The sequence below is a fragment of the Chiloscyllium plagiosum genome, unplaced genomic scaffold (genome assembly GCF_037043375.1).
Source record: "Chiloscyllium plagiosum isolate Xiang-an unplaced genomic scaffold, Cpla_swu_hap1 HiC_scaffold_1, whole genome shotgun sequence".
Lineage (NCBI taxonomy): Eukaryota > Metazoa > Chordata > Chondrichthyes > Orectolobiformes > Hemiscylliidae > Chiloscyllium > Chiloscyllium plagiosum.
In genome coordinates this window covers 12,434,212-12,452,516 of record NW_028270139.1, presented here as the reverse complement: position 1 = coordinate 12,452,516, position 18,305 = coordinate 12,434,212, and the positions used below count along the sequence as shown (strand labels likewise).

The window sequence follows — 18,305 nt, the reverse complement described above, 5'->3', positions numbered from 1 at the left end:
GAACAGTTCATCAATTTCACCAACACATTCGACCCTGATCTCAAGTTCACCTAGACCATCTCCAACATCTCCCTCCCCTTCCTGGACCTCTTAGTCTCCATCTCCAGCAACTGACTCAACATGGGCATCTATTTCAAACCCACCGACTCCCATAACTACCTTGACTACACCTTTTCCCACTAAACTCCCACCCCACCCCCCATCTCTCCTCCATCTCATCTCAGATCCAACCCTCCAACTCAGCACCACCCTCTTGAACTGTTCTACCTGTTCATCTTCTTTCCCACCTATCTGCTCCACCCTCTCCTCCAACATATCACCATCACCCCCTACCTGTGTCTACCTACTGCCTTCCCAGCTACATTCCCCGCACACCCTCCCCAGCCCCACTCCCACACTCCTAATTATCTCTCAGCCCCCCTTCCCCCTCGTCCCTCATTCCTGATGAAGGGCTTATGCTGCTGCTCGGATGCTGCCTAACCCGCTGTGTTCTTCCAGCGCCACACTTTTCAACTGTGATCTCCAACATCTGCAAGTCTTCACTTTCTCCTATACGCCCCTCAACAACATTTTGGCAATAGTACTGAAGGAAGTGATCTGGAACAAGCTGCATGCGGAGTCAAGTTGTTCCAGTATAGCCTATTGACAAAGGATGATTGCTGTTTCATAAAATAAGTTTTATTTTGACAACACACATTCCCGGGAGAAAGAAAACATTCCAAAAAGCCTAATAAAAAACGTGACCAGCATTCAAGGAAGAGTGTTCCAAAGAGATTAAACCTTTTGTGAGAAATAAAATCTCTTTCTCTAGCTTAAAACGAGTGACCCGTTATTTTGAAAGTGACTAGCTCAAGATTCTCCCACAGGCAGAACCATCCATTCCATATAAGCCCTGTCAAGACCCCTCCCAGGATCCTACATGTTTCAATCAAGTTGTTTCATGGTCTTGTAAACTCCAGTGTTTAGAGAGGAGAATGCCCTTCCTGGACCTCTACTCATTCCGGCATTCATCGCATAAACTTCCTCTGAACCACTTCCAATGCACAAAGACGACCACACTGTGCACACTTCAAGTATGGCCCACACTTCACTACACCAGTCAGCCTCTGTCTGAAAATAGTCAATGACACTGCCATCATCATTCTCTGCGGAAGAACATTCGACAGATTCTCAACTCTCCAAGGAAGGAAAAAAAAAATCCTCATTTCTATTTTAAATGGGAGACTCCCTATTTTTAAACTCTGTCCCCTGTTTGTCGTCTCTCTCACAAGAGGGAAACATGGTTTCTGCATCCACGTGTCAAGTCCACTCAGTGCTTTATGTTCCAAACAAGTCACTCAACATTCTTCTAAACTAAGTGCAGTTCTAGTCACCGCTCCATAAGAAGAATGTTGTGCAGAGGAGGTTCACTCGGATATTGTCTGGGATTAGCTTTGAAAAAAAAAGAGGCTGGATAAGTTTGGGTAGTTTGCTTAAAACAGAGAAGGCTGACAGGGGACTTGATTGAGGTATACATTATGAGAAACAGACAACATGGATAGGGAACATCTGCTCATCCTCGTTGAAAGCTCAATAGCAACAGGGCGTAAATTTTAAAAGATGAAAGGCAAGAGACTTAGAGGGGATTTGAGGAAAACAAATTCACCTAGTGGGTAGTGGGAATCTGGCCGGGGCGGGGGGTGCGGTGGTGAGGCAGGAAACTTGACAACATTTAAAAGTACTTGAATGAGCACTTGAAATTTCATAACATTCGACGCTGTGGGCCAAAACGTGATGGAAAGTGGGACCAGTGTAGATTGGGAGCATTTTTTTGTTGGTGCAGACTTGATGGGCTGAAGGGTTTTTCTGTACCATACAATTTGATAATCTGTTCTCATAGGATAACTAGCTCATCTTAGGAACCAATGAATGAACAAACTTTCTCTGAACTGCTTCAAATGCAATTATGTCCTTTCTCACATAAGCAACCAAAACTGTACACAGCAATCCTAGGTATGATTTTATCTACACAGCTTTTCATTTTCATTTGCTCACAGGTTGTCAGCTTTGCTGGCTAGACCAACATTTATTGCACATAAATTGCCATATTGTCCTGTAGAACATAAGAATATCAGAACAGTAGGCCATTCATCCCATTGAGCCTGTCCCACCATTCATAATGATCATGGCTAATCGAATACTTCATTATCTTTTACCCAGCCCCTCCCATAACCCTGTAGACCATAGAATAGAATCCATAGAATCCGTACAGTGTGGAAACAGGCCTTTCGGCTCAGCTCGATCAGGAATCTATCCATTTCAACCTTGAACAAACTCAAAGACCTCAGCTCCTACAGCCTTCAGAATTCCAAAGGTTCCCAACCCTTTGAGTAAACAGAATTTCTCATTTTGGATCAAAATGGCATCTCCCAATTTTAAATTGTGTTTTCTAATTCCAGATTTCCAAATGACAAGAAACATTTTACCAGCATCTACCCTGTGTATTCCTTTACACATTTTGTAGGTTTCAAATGAGACACCACTCATTCATCAAAAGTCCAGTTTGCCCAATCACTCTGCATTGGAAAGTCCTGCAAGTGCAGTGAGACTGTGGCACTCCACTTATAGTAACAGCATGCTTCCTGAAGTAAGAATACTTATACAATTAAAGGCATGGCCTCACATAACACTGTACAACAGAGACATAGGGGTTCAAGTACATATTCCTTTGAAGTTTACATTAAGAAGTGAGCGCAGATAAGGCGACGTTTAGCACTCTTGTCTCCATTACTCAGTCCTTTGAGTATAGGTGTATAACGAAAAATGTGTTGCTGGAAATGCGATAGGTCCTTGGTGGAGTGGGAGGGGAGAGTTGAAATTCCGCCTACTTGCGGAACGTTTCAGAGAACACCTCTGGGACACCCGGACCAACCAATCCAACACCCCGTGGCTCAACACTTCAACTCCCCCTCCCACACCACCAAGGACATGCAGGTCCTTGGACTCCTCCATTGCCAGACCATAGCAACACGACGGTTGGAGGAAGAGCGCCTCATCTTCTGCCTAGGAACCCTCCAACCACAAGGGATGAACTCAGATTTCTCCATTTTCCATATTTTCCCTCCCCCCACCTTGTCTCAGTCAAATCCCTCGAACTCAGCACCGCCTTCCTAACCTGCAATCTTCTTCCTGACCTCTCCGCCCCCACCCCACTCTGGCCTATCACCCTCACCTTGACCTCCTTCCACCTATCGCATATCCAACGCCCCTCCCCCAAGTCCCTCCTCCCTACCTTTTATCCTAGCCTGCTGGGCACACTTTTCTCATTCCTGAAGAAGGGCTTATGCCCGAAACGTCGAATCTCCTGTTCCTTGGATGCTGCCTGACCTGCTGCGCTTTTCCAGCAACACATTTTCAGCTCTCATCTCCAGCATCTGCAGACCTCACTTTCTCCTATAGGTGTATAACGTCATGTCGAGATTGCACAGGACATCTGTGAAGTGCACTCTGGAGTACTGTGTCTAATTCTGTTCACCCTGTTATAGGAAGGATATTATAAAGTAGAACAGAGTTCAGAAAATATTTCTCAGGATGTTGCCAGGAATGGAGGGTTTGAGTTATAAGGTGAGGTTGAATAGGCTTGCACTTTGTTCAGCTGGAGCAGAGGAGGTTGAGAGGTGACCTTAGAGAGGTTTATAAGATCATGAGGGGTATAGATAAGGTGAACTCCCCCTAGTTTTGGCGATTTCAAAACTAGGGGTAATATTTTTAAAGGTGAGAGCAAAAAGAGGGGCAGTTAAAAAAAAAAAAGTGGTTTGTGTATGAAATGAACTTCCAGAGGAAGTGGTGGATGCAGTTACAGCTACAACAGGAGGACAACATTTGGATAAGTACATGAATAAGAAACATTTGGAAGGATATGGACCAAGCATAGGCAGGTGGAACTGCTTTAGTTTGGGATTACTAGATTAGATTAGATTACTTACAGTGTGGAAACAGGTCCAACAAATCCACACCGACCCGCCGAAGCGCACCCACCCAGACCCATTCCCCTAGATTTATCACGGTCAATTCACCTGACCTGTACATTTTTTTTGGACTGTGGGAGGAAACCGGAGGAAACCCATGCAGACACGGGGAGAATGTCTGTGTGGAGTTTGCACAGTCACCTGAGGTGGGAATTGAACCCGGGTCTCTGGTGCTGTGAGGTAGCAGTGCTAACCACTGTGCCACCGTGCCGCCCAGCATGGATTGGTTGGACCAAAGGATCTGCTGCTGTGCTGTATGACTCTATAAGGAGACCAAAACAGCACACACAGTACTTAAGGTGCAATCTAACCAAGCTCCTGTACAACTGAAGCGACATGTGCAAGCAAATTCTCTTGCAATAAAGGCTAACATTTGCTTAGCCTTCCTAATAGCTTGCTGCACCTGCCCATTAGCTTTCAAGAACTTATTGACAAGAACACCGAAGTCACTTTGTACATCTGTTCTTTCCAAAGTATTTAAGAAATACTTTGCACGTGTCTCTCCCACCAGTGGCCAACCTCATTTCTCAACATTATATTCCATCTACCACATTCTTGCCCACTCGTGATGTCTGTCCAAATCCTCCTGAAGCCATTTTACATGTTCCTCACACATTCTCATTTTACTAAGTAGAATCCACAAGCTTGGAAATATTACATTTGGTCCTCATTTACAAATCATTGATATATGAAGCATAACTAGAGATAGGGTAGGGTTATTAAGGATCAGAGGAGTCATTTGTGGATGGACTTGGGGGAATGTTCAAACCGAATATTTTGTATCCATGTTCACAAGTAAGAGTGGCAATGTGAGTATAGAGAAGGACTGTGATATACAGAGAAACCCTCAATTTTCCGAACAACACAGGCGAGGAGTATTTTGCTCGGATAATCAAATGCCAGATACCAGTTTAGCAGAGTATCGGGACCTTGTGACCTTGCCGGATAATCGAATGCCAGATAATCGAGGTTCCATTGTAATATAAAGAGGGAAAACTACAAACCAATTAGCCTAACCTCTGTTATGGGTAAGATTGTAGAATTCATCGATTAGGATGAGATTTCTGAATACTTGGAAGTATATGGTAAAATAGGGCAGGGTCAACGAGGTTTCGTCAAGAGAAGGTCATGCCTGACAAATCTGCTACAATTCTTTGAGGAAGTAATGAGTAGGTTAGACCAAGGAGAGCCAAAGGATGTTATCTTCCTGGAATTCAAGAAGGCCTTTGACAAGGCGCTGCACAGGAGGCTACTGAGCAAGATAAGGGCCCATGGCAAGGTTAGAGGCAAGATGCTAGCATGGGCAGAAGCTTGGCTGTCTGGTAGAAAGCCAAGTGGGGCTAGAAGGGTCTTTCTCAGGATGGCAGCTGGCGACAAGGTGGTGTACCGCAAGGCTCAGTGTTTGGACCACAACTTTTGACTTTATACATTAACGATTTAGATGAAGGAACTGAGGGCATTCTGACTACGTTTGCAGACGATACAAAGATAGGTAAAGGGACAGGTAGCATTGAGGTAGTGAGGAGGCTGCAGAAGAATTTGGACACAGGATAGTGGGCAAAAAAGTGGTAGATGGAGTACAATGTGGGAAAGTGTAAGGTCATGGACTTTGGTAGGAAGAACAGAGGCATGGACTACTTTCTAAATGGGAAGAAAATTCAGAAGTCTTAAGTGCAAAGAGATTTGGGAGTTCTAGACCAGGACTCTCTCAAGGTAAACTTGCAGGTTGAGTCAGTAGTTTGGAAGGCAAATGCAACAATGGCATTTATTTTGAGAGGACTTGAATATAAAAGCAGGGATGTACTTCTCAGTCTCTAAAAGGCTCTGATCAGACCATATTTGGAGTATTGTGCGCAGTTTTGGGCCTCATATCTCAGCAAGGATGTACTGGACCTGGTGCATGTTCCGAGGAGGTTCATGAAAATGGTTCCAGGAGTGAAAAGCTTAACATTTGAGGAACCTGGGTCTATGCTCAGGAGTTGAGAAGGATTGGGGGGGGGGGGGGGGGGGGGGAGGGGAAACCAAATTGAAACTTACTGAATATTGAATGGCTTGGACAGAGTGGTTGTTGGGAAGATGTTTCCATTAGCAGGAGAGACTAGAACCCAAGGACACAGCCTTAGATTAAAGAGAAGACCTTTTAGAACAGAAATGAGAAGAAACTTCTTAGCCAGAGTGGTGAATCTATGGAATTAACCTCCTCAGAAGACTTGAGGCCAGGTCATTGAGTATATTTAAGAATAAGTTCTTGATTGTCAAGGGAATCAAGGGTTGTAGGGAGAAGGCGGGAGAATGGGGATGAGAAACTTATCAGCCATGATTGAATGATGGAGCAGACCTGATGAGCTGAATGGCCTAGCTTCTGCTCCTTTGCCTTACAGTCTTAATTAAGGAGGTTGGCATGGACAATAGGAGGTTCCAAGTGGTCGAGCATATGTAAAAGCTGATAAATATTGGCAGCTGTGTCATCCCACTCCCCCTCAGTTGAAGCAAAATGCTCAGAGAAATACATAGTTTTACGTTCTTCATCTTTATTCCGGGCCCTGAAGGGAGAGAGAACGATCGCCTACATGCACAGAGACAAGAGCTTACAGTCTTCTCTAGAATAGCAGTTTCTCAATGAACTATATAGCCATTTTACAGGGAGGAGCATCCAGATAAGGCAACATACATATTGTTTGAGTGACCGTTGCAATCAGTGAGTGTCAACAGTAAAGATTAAGCCATCTGCTGTTACACAATGACTGTTCTTAACCTTAACTGTCTTCACATAATGAATACTTTTCACCGTGTTAAGCTGTCCTTACATACTGAATGTTTTGAATATTGTTAAATGGCTCTTCTTAATGAATGTTTTTCCACCTTGTTAACCCATACCCTTTCCTCCAGCATCCCACTGTTAACTGCAAGTTCTTATGTGATCTGAGTTATGCTCAGCTGAACCTCTTGTTTCACAAGACTCAGAACACACAAACACACACACACACACACACACACACAAACACACACACACACAAACACACACACACACAAACACACACACACACAAACACACACACACACAAACACACACACACACAAACACACACACACAAACACACACACACAAACACACACACACAAACACACACACACAAACACACACACACAAACACACACACACAAACACACACACACAAACACACACACACAAACACACACACACAAACACACCGCCTTCTTTTATCATTTCATGATAACCAATAGCATTACCAGCTTTCACAAGACTCTGACAGCCAGTATTTAAGTTATTGATACACAACATACAATAATTATAACAACAATTACTAGCTCATTACAGTAAATAGAGTTTGAAGGATCCTCCCATCTGGAAAGCAAAATTCACCAATAAAGTTCTTAAATCCACAGTCCTTTGTGAGCACTCCATCCCCTCCAAATCAAGTGGAAAGGAGCCAGTTCTCCAAAATGTACTTCAGTATAGTCCAACCTGGAAACAAAATTCAGTCTGTCCCAGCATCACTCCACAGAGAAATCTCAATTCTTGGATAAAGGCAGTTAAATGCTTCACAAAACTGGCAAGACTTCCATCTTTCCGGAGATGCTTCAGATGGAGGATACCAGCGCATCGGAGTGTGCAGCTGCAGGCTAGGCCAACACAGCATTCTACACTGCAGCTGCTCCCACTCTGCTAGCAATGATAACAAAGCCAACTGGTGTTGTGATGTTAGTTTAATCAGTGAACCTTCTTATCCTTTAAATGATCAAAAGACAAGGTAAAGTTCACATAGAGGTAAAAACAATGACTGCAGATGCTGGAAACCAGATTCTGGATCAGTGGTGCTGGAAGAGCAAAGCAATTCAGGCAGCATCCGAGGACAGGCAAAATCGACGTTTCGGGCAAAAGCCCTTCATCAGGAATAAAGGCAGAGAGACTGAAGCGTGGAGAGATAAGCTAGAGGAGGGTGGGGGTGGGGATAGAGTAGCATAGAGTACAATAGGTCAGTGGGGAAGGAGATGAAGGTGATAGGTCAGGGAGGAGGGGATGGAGTGGATAGGTGGAAAAGGAGCTAGGCAGGTCGGACAAGTTCGGACACGTCAGGGGATCGTGTTGCTGGAGGTTAGAAACTAGGATGAGGTGGGGGAAGGGGAAATGAGGAAACTGTTGAAATCCACATTGATGCCCTGGGGTTGAAGTGTTCCGAGGCGGAAGATGAGGCGTTCTTCCTCCAGGCGTCTGGTGGTGAGGGAGCGGCGATGGAGGAGGCCCAGCACCTCCATGTCCTCCGCAGAGTGGGAGGGGGAGTTGAAATGTTGAGCCACGGGGCAATTTGGTTGATTGGTGCGGGTGTCCCGGAGATGTTCCCTAAAGCGCTCTGCTAGGAGGCGCCCAGTCTCCCCAATGTAGAGGAGACCGCATCGGGAGCAACGGATACAGTAAATGATATTAGTGGATGTGCAGGTAAAACTTTGATGGATGTGGAAGGCTCCTTTAGGGCCTTGGATGGAGGTGAGGGAGGAGGTGTGGGCACAGGTTTTACAGTTCCTGCGGTGGCAGGGGAAAGTGCCAGGATGGGAGGGTGGGTCGTAGGGGGGCGTGGACCTGACCAGGTAGTCACGGAGGGAACGGTCTTTGCGGAAGGCGGAGAGGGGTGGGGAGGGAAATATATCCCTGGTGGTGGGGTCTGTTTGGAGGTGGCGGAAATGTCGGCGGATGATTTGGTTTATGCGAAGGTTGGTAGGGTGGAAGGTGAGCACCAGGGGCGTTCTGTCCTTGTTGCGGTTGGAGGGGTTGGGTCTGAGGGCGGAGGTGCGGGATGTGGACGAGATGCGTTGGAGGGCATCTTTAACCACGTGGGAAGAGAAATTGCAGTCTCTAAAGAAGGAGGCCATCTGGTGTGTTCTATGGTGGAACTGCTCCTCCTGGGAGCAGATACGGCGGAGGCGGAGGAATTGGGAATACGGGATGGCATTTTTGCAAGAGGTAGGGTGGGAAGAGGTGTAATCCAGGTAGCTGTGGGAGTCGGTGGGTTTGTAGAAAATGTCAGTGTCAAGTCAGTCGTCACTGATGGAGATGGAGAGGTCCAGGAAGGGGAGGGAGGTGTCAGAGATGGTCCAGGTAAATTTAAGGTCAGGGTGGAATGTGTTGGTGAAGTTGATGAATTGCTCAACCTCCGCGCGGGAGCACAAGGTGGCGCCAATGCAGTCATCAATGTAGCGGAGGAAGAGGTGGGGAGTGGTGCCGGCGTAAAGCTCACATAGAGTCAGAGATGTACAGCATGGAAACAGACCCTTCCCTCCAACCAGTCCATGCCGACCAGATAGCCCAACCCAATCTAGTCCCACCTGCCAGCACCCGGCCCATATCCCTCCAAACCCTTCCTATTCACGTACCCATCCAAATGCCTCTTAAATGTTGCAATTGTGTTACCTCCACCACTTCCTCTGGCAGCTCATTCCACACACGTACCACCCTCTGCGTAAGAAAGCTGCCCCTAAGGTCTCTTTTATATCTTTCCTCTCTCACCCTAAACCTATGCCCTCTAGTTCTGGATTCCCCCACCCCAGGGAAAAGACTTTGCCTATTTACCCTATCCATGCCCCTCAAATTTTGTAAACCTCTATAAGGTCACACCTCAGCCTCCGACGCTCCAGGGAAAACATCCCCAGCCTGTTCAGCCTCCCCCTATAGCTCAACCCTGGCAACATCCTTGTAAATCTTTTCTGAAACCTTTCAAGTTTCACAACATCTTTCCGGTAGGAAGGACACCAGAATTGCACGCAATATTCCAACAGTGGCCTAACCAATGTCCTGTACAGCTGCAACATGACCTCCCAACTCCTGTACTCAATACTCTGAACAATAAAGGAAAGCATACCAAATGCCTTCTTCGCTGTCCTATCGACCTGTGACTCCACTTTCAAGGAGCTATGAACCTGCACTCTAGGGTCTCTTTGTTCAGCAACACTCCCTAGGACCTTACCATTAAATGCATAAGTCCTGCTTGGATTTGCTTTCCCAAAATGCAGCACCTCTCATTTATCTGAATTAAACTCCATCTGCCACTTCTCAGCCCATTGGCCCATCCGGTCCAGATCCTGTTGTAATCTGAGGTAACCCTCTTCGTTGTCCACTACACCTCCAATTTTGGTGTCATCTGCAAACTTACTAACTGTACCTCTTATGTTCGCATCCAAATTATTTATATAAATGACAAAACATAGAGGACCCAGCACCGATCCTTGTGGCACTCCGCTGGTCACAGGCCTCCAGTCTGAAAAACAACCCTCCACCACCATCCTCTGTCTTCTACCTTTGAGCCAGTTCTGTATCTAAAGGGCTAGTTCTCCTTGTATTCCGTGAGATCTAACCTTGCTAATCAGTCTCCCATGGGGAACCTTGTCGAACGCCTTACTGAAGTCCATATAGATCACATCTACCACTCTGCCCTCATCAATCTTCTTTGTTACTTCTTCAAAACACTCAATCAAGTTTGTGAGACATGATTTCCCACGCACAAAGCCATGTTGATTATCCCGAATCAGTCCTTACCTTTCCAAATACATGTACATCCTATCCCTCAGGATTCCCTCCAACAACTTGCCCACCACCAAGGTCAGGGTCACCGGTCTATAGTTCCCTGGCTTGTCTTTACTGCCCTCCTTAAACAGTGGCACCACGTTTGCCAACCTCCAGGTCTTCCGGCACCTCACCTGTGACTATCGATGATGCAAATATCTCAGCAAGAGGCCCAGCAATCAGTTCTCTAGCTTCCCACAGAGTTCTCGGGTACACCCGATCAGGTCCTGGGGATTTATCCACTTTTAACCATTAAGACATCCAGCACTTCCTCCTCTGTAATATGGACATTTTGCTAGATGTCACCATCTATTTCCCTACAGTCTATACCTTCCATATCCTTTTCCACAGTAAATACTGATGCAAAATATTCATTTAGTATCTCCCCCATTTTGTGGCTCCACACAAAGGCTGCTTTGCTGATCTTTGAGGGGCCCTATTCTCTCCCGAGTTATCCTTTTGCCCTTAATATATTTGTAAAAACCCTTTGGATTCTCCTTAATTCTATTTGCCAAAGCTATCTCATGTCCCTGTTTTGCCCTCCTGGTTTCCCTCTTAAGTATACTCCTACTTTCTTTATACTCTAAGGATTCACTCGATCTATCCTGTCTATACAGACATATGCTTCCTTTTTTTTTTAAACCAAACCCACCAATTTCTTTAGTCATCCAGCATTCCCTACACCTACCAGCCTTCCCTTTCTTGTTATCTCATTTCTGAAGGCTTCCCATTTTCCAGCCATCCCTTTACCTGCGAACATCTGCCTCCAATCAGCTTTCGAAAGTTCTTGCCTAATACCGTCAAAATTGGCCTTTCTCCAATTTAGACCTTCAACTTTTAGATCTGGTCTATCCTCTTCCATCACTATTTTAAAATGAATAGAATTATGGTCGCTGCCCCACTGACACCTCAGTCACCTGCCCCGCCTTATTTCCCAAGAGTAGGTCAAGTTTTGCACCTTCTCTAGTAGGTACATCCACATACTGACATAGAACATTTTCTTGTACACACTTAAGAAATTCCTCTCCATCTAAACCTTTAACACTCTGGCAGTCCCAGTCGATGTTTGGAAAATAAAAATCCCCTACCATAACTACCCTATTATTCTTACAGATAGCTGAGATCTCCTTACAAGTTTGTTTCTCAATTTACCTCTGACTATTTGGGGGTCTATAATACAATCCCAATAAGGTGATCATCCCTTTCTTATTTCTCAGTTCCATTCAAATAACTTCCCTGGATGTATTTCCAGGAATATCCTCCCTCAGCACAGTTGTAGCGCTACCCCTTATCAAAAATGCCACTCCCCCTCCTCTCTTGCCTCCCTTTCTAGTCTTCCTGTAGTATTTGTATCCTGGAACACTAAGCTGCCAGTCCTGCCCTCCCCTGACCCATGTTTCTGTAATTGCTATGATATCCCAGTCCCATGTTCCTAACCATGCCCTGAGTTCATCTGCCTTCCCTGTTAGGCCCCTTGCATTGAAATAAATGCAGTTTAATTTTTTAGTCCTCTCTTGTCCCTGCCTACCCTGACTGTTTGACTCACTTCTGTTCTCAGCTGTACCCGTCTCAGATCGATCTCTTTCCTCACTATCTCCCTGGGTCCCCACCCCCCCCACCTTACTAGTTTAAATCCTCCCAAGCAGTTCTAGCAAATTTCCCTGCCAGTATATGAGTTCACTTCCAATTTAGGTGAAATCCGTCTTTCTTGTACAGATCAGTTCTCCCCCAAAAGAGATTCCAATGATCCAAAAATGTGAATCCTTCTCCCATACACCAGCTCCTCAGCCATGCATTCATCTGCTCTATCCTCCTATTTCTGCCCTCACTATCTTGGTTTAATGTCCGTAGGAAGGCCACTGACAAAAAAAAAGTGTACCGACTTCTTCCTCACTTTGTTAGTTTCTTCATTTTTCATGCTCATGACTGGGGAGCTGATTGAATCTGTTGAATCAGGCTGTGGAGGGGTGGGCAGTGGTCCAAAGGTATGCTTTACCTGTGAATGGAGAAATTCTAGAGACGATGTTAGCTGCTGAAAGTATCTTTGCATTTCCTCTCTCATTCCTTGCTTGCGAAGTGGTTATCGGTATGAAGACAGTCACACATTTAGCAACACTAAATTGTGTCTGCCTATTTCAACATTCTCAGTCATCTTGAAGTCCGTTACTCAGTTCACTATTTATGACATTATCAAGTTTTATACAATCCATAAACTTCTAAATTGTACTGCCTAAACAATTCAGTCAATTATAAACAACAATCAATAGTCCTAAAATCAAACCCTCAGGGGACCCCATTCAGGTTATTCAAACATTATTTTCCTTTAACAAATTGATACTTGGCTAATGTGAAACCTATCGGGAAAAACATTTCCAAAATCCAGAACAGCAAGAAAACAACAAAATGTTTCCTGTACTTTAGCAACTGAAGAGGCAGTTTCAGTTCAGATTTAAATCTCAAAGATTCCTAGGAAACAAATGCAGAACATTTTAAAATAATTTCTCCAAATGAAACTTCCCAAATAATACAGTCGGAATAACAGTGGCAACTTTGGTAGAGATCACCATTCTTTGAATTTGCAATATGAAGGGGGCAAATGAAGCCTTAACAATAATTAACAGAATTCAAGCAGCTCAGCCTCAAGTTCTGATATTCTCCAGAAAATCTTAACAAAACATCAAACACAAAACACACTCTTCTTTTGTGTGTTTACTCTGCATTAAAAAACACAGCAGCAAGGCTATTTTAATACAATACTCTCAGCTGGTTAAAGCATGAGCACTGACCCAACTATGTTTTTTAAATAGGTATTATAGAATTTCAAACAAATCAGGGGCTCAAGGCACTCAATCAAATTGTTTTAAGGTTACAAGTTTGATAATTTTAAAAGGATCATAATATTGTACAATTTCAATGTAAAAACAAAATCTGCCCCATTACGGAGCACACAAAACAGACTGAATTGAGATCCTGATTCAAACAAGGCAAAACAATTCCTTAAAAAGGATATTCTGAGCCAGTATTTTAACAATCCAAATTTGTTTAATATCAAACACACTCAGCATGGCACACTCTACATTGAAACTCTCCTCCTGCGACCCAACTACTAATACAGCCTTAATTTCAGTGTTTTCTCGCCTTCATTTCTTTTTTTTTGTATCCTCTCACTGAAACCACACTTATAAAAAGAGAAAGCCCTCGTAGTGGACCACATGGCACTGCAATCCAGGCCACTCTCTTTCCCCAGAATAAAGACTCACAGAGCCTCAAATTTCACCACTAGGGAACTTTAACCCCTTTCTCACTTTACTCCTCATGGGGGCTCAAACCGCAATACTTGGAAATGGAGTCTCTCGACTAAACTAACTACTGTTCGAGCAATCCATTGAAAAGACAACGATCGAGTGAGGGGACCATCTCTGACACACAGGATTATCGAGAGGGACCAAGGTTTAAAATCCTACCTCACGGGCCCATCCGTCTCGGGACACTGATGTTCCGGGCAGCCTCTGACACCATCCAATCATAACTATGCCAATATTGTCATCCTGATCCCCCCGCTCAAAGTTTTACCTCCATCTGTATTCTGAGCCCTGGAGGGAGAGAGAACGCTTGCCCATGTGCACAGAGACATGAGTTCACGGACTTCTCCAGTATAGGAGTTTCTTAATGAATTATATAGTCATTTTACAGAGCATCCAAATAAGGAAACATACATATTGATTGGGTGACCCATACAATCAGAGAGCATCAATAGTAAAGATTAAGCCAACTGCTGTTACACAATGAATGCTCTGAACCTTAACTGGCTTCACAATGAATATTTTACACCTTGTTAACTGACCTTACATACTGAATGCTTCTAATATTGTTAAATGGCTCTTCATAATGAATGCTTTTCCACCTTGTTCACCCATTACTCTTGCCTCCAGCACCCCACTGTTAACTGCAAGTTGTTATCTGATACGAGTCATGCTCAGCTGAACTTCTTGTTCCATAAGACTCAGAACTTCACTATTTCCCTACCTGCTTATACCCTATACACATTCTCAGTCAGGTGGAACATTTTCCAGGCTGTTGACTAGGGCAAGGGAGGAAATAGCAGGCTGGCAATAATTTTCAGTGTCTGACCATAAGAGAGGTGCCAGAGGACTGGAGGACAATGTGGAACCATTATTTAAGAAGGGAGGAAGGAATAAACCAGGAAACCTTGGGCCGGTCAGTCTCACTTCAAATGGTGAGGAAAATATTGGAAACAATTCTGTGACACAAAATTAGGCAGACAAAGATTAATATCTTGAAGTCTTCAGTCAGATCACCTCTTATCTTTTTAAATTCTGGACAAAACAGGCCGAATTTGTATACGGTCTCCTTGTAATTTAACCCTAGATGTCCAGGTATAATCCTTGTAAATTCAGATGGGACTCCTTCCAAGGCCAAAATGACAATATTCTGGATAGCTGGGGTGCCAAGTACTGATACGTACAGTATCCCACTAGTCACGCCATGCCAATGCAAAAATTACCTATTTATTCCTACTCCTTGTTTTCTGTCTGTCAGCCAATCATTAATCCAGCATTGTTACCTACTTTACCAAGTGCTTTTAAGTTTTCCAACTAACCATCTGTCAGTGACTAAGAAGTACACTACACTCATCGACTTGCATTTATTAACTTTGTTAGCAGCATTTTCAAAGCACTTCAAAAAGTCTAAAGTTCAAGAATGTCATGGTGAGCTGTCCTTTAGAACTGCTACTGTTTTTGGGATGTAGGGATACGCACTGTGCTGTTATGAAGTGAGTTCCAGGATTTTGACCCAGCAACTGTGAAGGAACAGCTATACAGTTCCATATCAGGATGAGGAGTGACTTGGAAGAGAAATTGCAGCTGGTCATGCACCCAGGCATCCGCTGTCTTGTACTTCTAGAGAGCAGATATCACAGGTTTGGAAGATACTGATGGAGGAACCTCCAAGTTACTGCAGCGCTTCTTGTAGATGATACGTACCGCTGCTGCTCTGCATAGGTGTTGAATATTCTTAATAGTGGATGTTCTTAATAGGCAGAGATGGGACGGGCAACACATTGGGTCAGTGATTAGTACTACTACTTCACAGCACTAGGAACCTGGGTTCAGTTCCAACCTTGGGTGACAGTGTGGTGTTTGCACATTCTCATGTCTGCATGGGTTTCCACTGGGTGCTCCAGTTTCCGTCCACAGTCCAAATATGTGCAGGTTAGATGAATTAGCCATATTAAATTGCTCATGGTGTCCAGGGATGTGCAGGATTACATGGATAGGGTATGGATGTTGATCTGGGTGGACTGGTCTTCAGAGGTCAGCGTGAACTCAGTGGGCTGAATGGCCTACTTTCACGCTGTACAGATTCTATAATTCTCTGTACCAACTCACTGTCACTGCATCAAAAATATACTAATATACAAGCATGCCTATCCATCTTAAACTTTTGAACTATAGGTATGCATTCTGCTTATTTTTAAAAAATGCAATTAGGCATAAGATCCAAAATAAATCAAAAATAAAATCCAAATCAACATAACTTAGCACATTAAAATTTTTAGATAAAAATCAGTTTTATTGCATTGCATGATTTGTAAGCTTGAGACAGAGAGAGAGAGAGAGACTACAGAAAATGAAATCAGTGCAAATTTTAAAATTAAAAACAACAGTCGCTCTGAACACGATCTTTCAACCATGGGAGCAGTCACAAAAACTAGAGATAAATGTTGTTGCCTAGTTTAAAAAAAAACAAAAGTGAATGATAGTTGCACCTACACATGGACTGCAGCAGTTCAAGAACATGGCTCACCACTTCATTCAAGAGCAATTACACCCACAATCGACAATAAATGCAGAAAATATCTTCGAGCAAGTTCGCTTGAATTCAACATAGGGAAACTGTTAAACAACATAATCTAGGCTAAAACTGTTATTTGGAAAACCATAGATTACTCCATCTCAATTAGACAGGTTTATCATAAAATTACAGAGAGCGCTGATACTAGTGCAGTTAATGCATCCACAGACTTGGAAAGAGAACTGTTTAATGAAATGTAGCTTAAGAGAGCTGTTACCAAAACTGACAACATGTGATTAAATGGCAGTGGTACCTTGGATTGTAACTGGCTGAGAGACAAAAAGCAGACAGTAGTGATGGGACAGACGGGAAGGAAGGCTAGCATAATGTTCCAGTGAGTCACTGTCAGGATATCAATGGTATGGATTTGGGTATAAGAAAAATACATTTAATATTCACTGTGCATAAAGAGCAAGTTATAGATTTTCAAAGAACATAGCAAGCTGGCGAAAGGAGCACATGCAGATGAAATTTAATACAAAAAGTGATTTATATGTTTTGTAAGAATAAAGTGAAGCAATCCAAACTAAATGGTACAACTTTAGGGGGAATGCTGTCAAGTTTATAATGGAGAGTGGAGATACTGGATGGAGGAAAAATTAATTTGAGAAAGTTTCTTAAAATAATCATTCAGGGCATCAGGATTTTGCTTGAGCAGCTAATGGTTAGCCACATTCCAGAAACACACAGTGCAAGTATATTTACATAGTGCTGTTCTAGTTCCAGGATGTTGATCCAGCAATTCTGAAGGAACAGCAGGTTGTTGTGAGAATCAGGCAGAGAAATTTCAGGTAGTATTGTTTCCATATCTTTTGCACTTTTCCTTGATTTAGAAAGTGTTGTCAAAAAAAAGATTGGCAAGTTGCTTCACTGCAGTTGAGACAGATTGCAACCACTGTGCACAGTTAGTGGAAGCAGTGAGTGTTTAAGGTGGTGGATAGGGTGCTAGAACACCAGGCTGCTTTGTCCTTGATAGTGTCAAGTTTGTTGAATATGATTGGAGTTTTTCCCATCTGTAATTCTTCACAATTTTGAATTGCTGCTAGAAAAATGTCTATTATTTATCATTCTTTATTACACTGTAACCTACGTGTTTTGCACTTTATGCCATGTACAATTGTGTAGTTTGTGCTGTCCATGTAACACCCTCGGTCCTGGAGGAACTCTGTCTTGTTTTTATTCTATCCATTGTACATGGTAGATATGACAAATAAAAAGCTACCGTATTCTACTCATCCAAAGTGGATCACCTGACAAAAAGGAATCCGAAAGTCTCAATAAGATTGTGGAGTTTTACATGGATTCATACAAAGATGGAATCCACACACTCTGCTTGCACTCAAGATACAACAGCACCGTTACGTGACATTGCCAAACAGACAAGGCCACAAAACTACACTGTGTGTGTGTGTGTGTGTGTGTGTGTGTGTGTGTGTGTGTGTGTGTGTGTGTGTGTGTATATACACACACGATCAAGAAACTGGAGAAATTTGGTATTACCACCAACAGTAGCCAAGCCATCATGTCCTCCCCACCCCACCATCACCACCAAAATGGACCCCATGAGTCTAGCAGTAGACACAGAAATTCATCAGACAGATCAGACTCCGGGAATTCTTTCAGGATGCCAGCAGCGATCCCAGTGACTCCACCGACAAACCGGAACAGTCATCACAGGCGTACAGAGTAGCGACGAAAGACTTGGACCCCCCGGACGGCCGCTGCCCTGGGCTTCACATGTATGCTCAAACCGTCAGGAAATATATAAATGCCAGGTTCATCAGCCGCACCCACGAGGTAGAGCAGAACATCATAAGATCACAACACAACACCATCCATGTTCT

General features: G+C 43.7%; 1 protein-coding gene across 4 annotated transcripts in view; it reads right to left on the bottom strand.

Annotated features, from left to right (window-relative positions):
- naf1 (nuclear assembly factor 1 homolog (S. cerevisiae)) overlaps positions 1–18,305 on the bottom strand; it is a 245,278-nt gene that overhangs the window by 191,330 nt on the left and 35,643 nt on the right. The gene's annotated exons all lie outside the window — the stretch shown is intronic.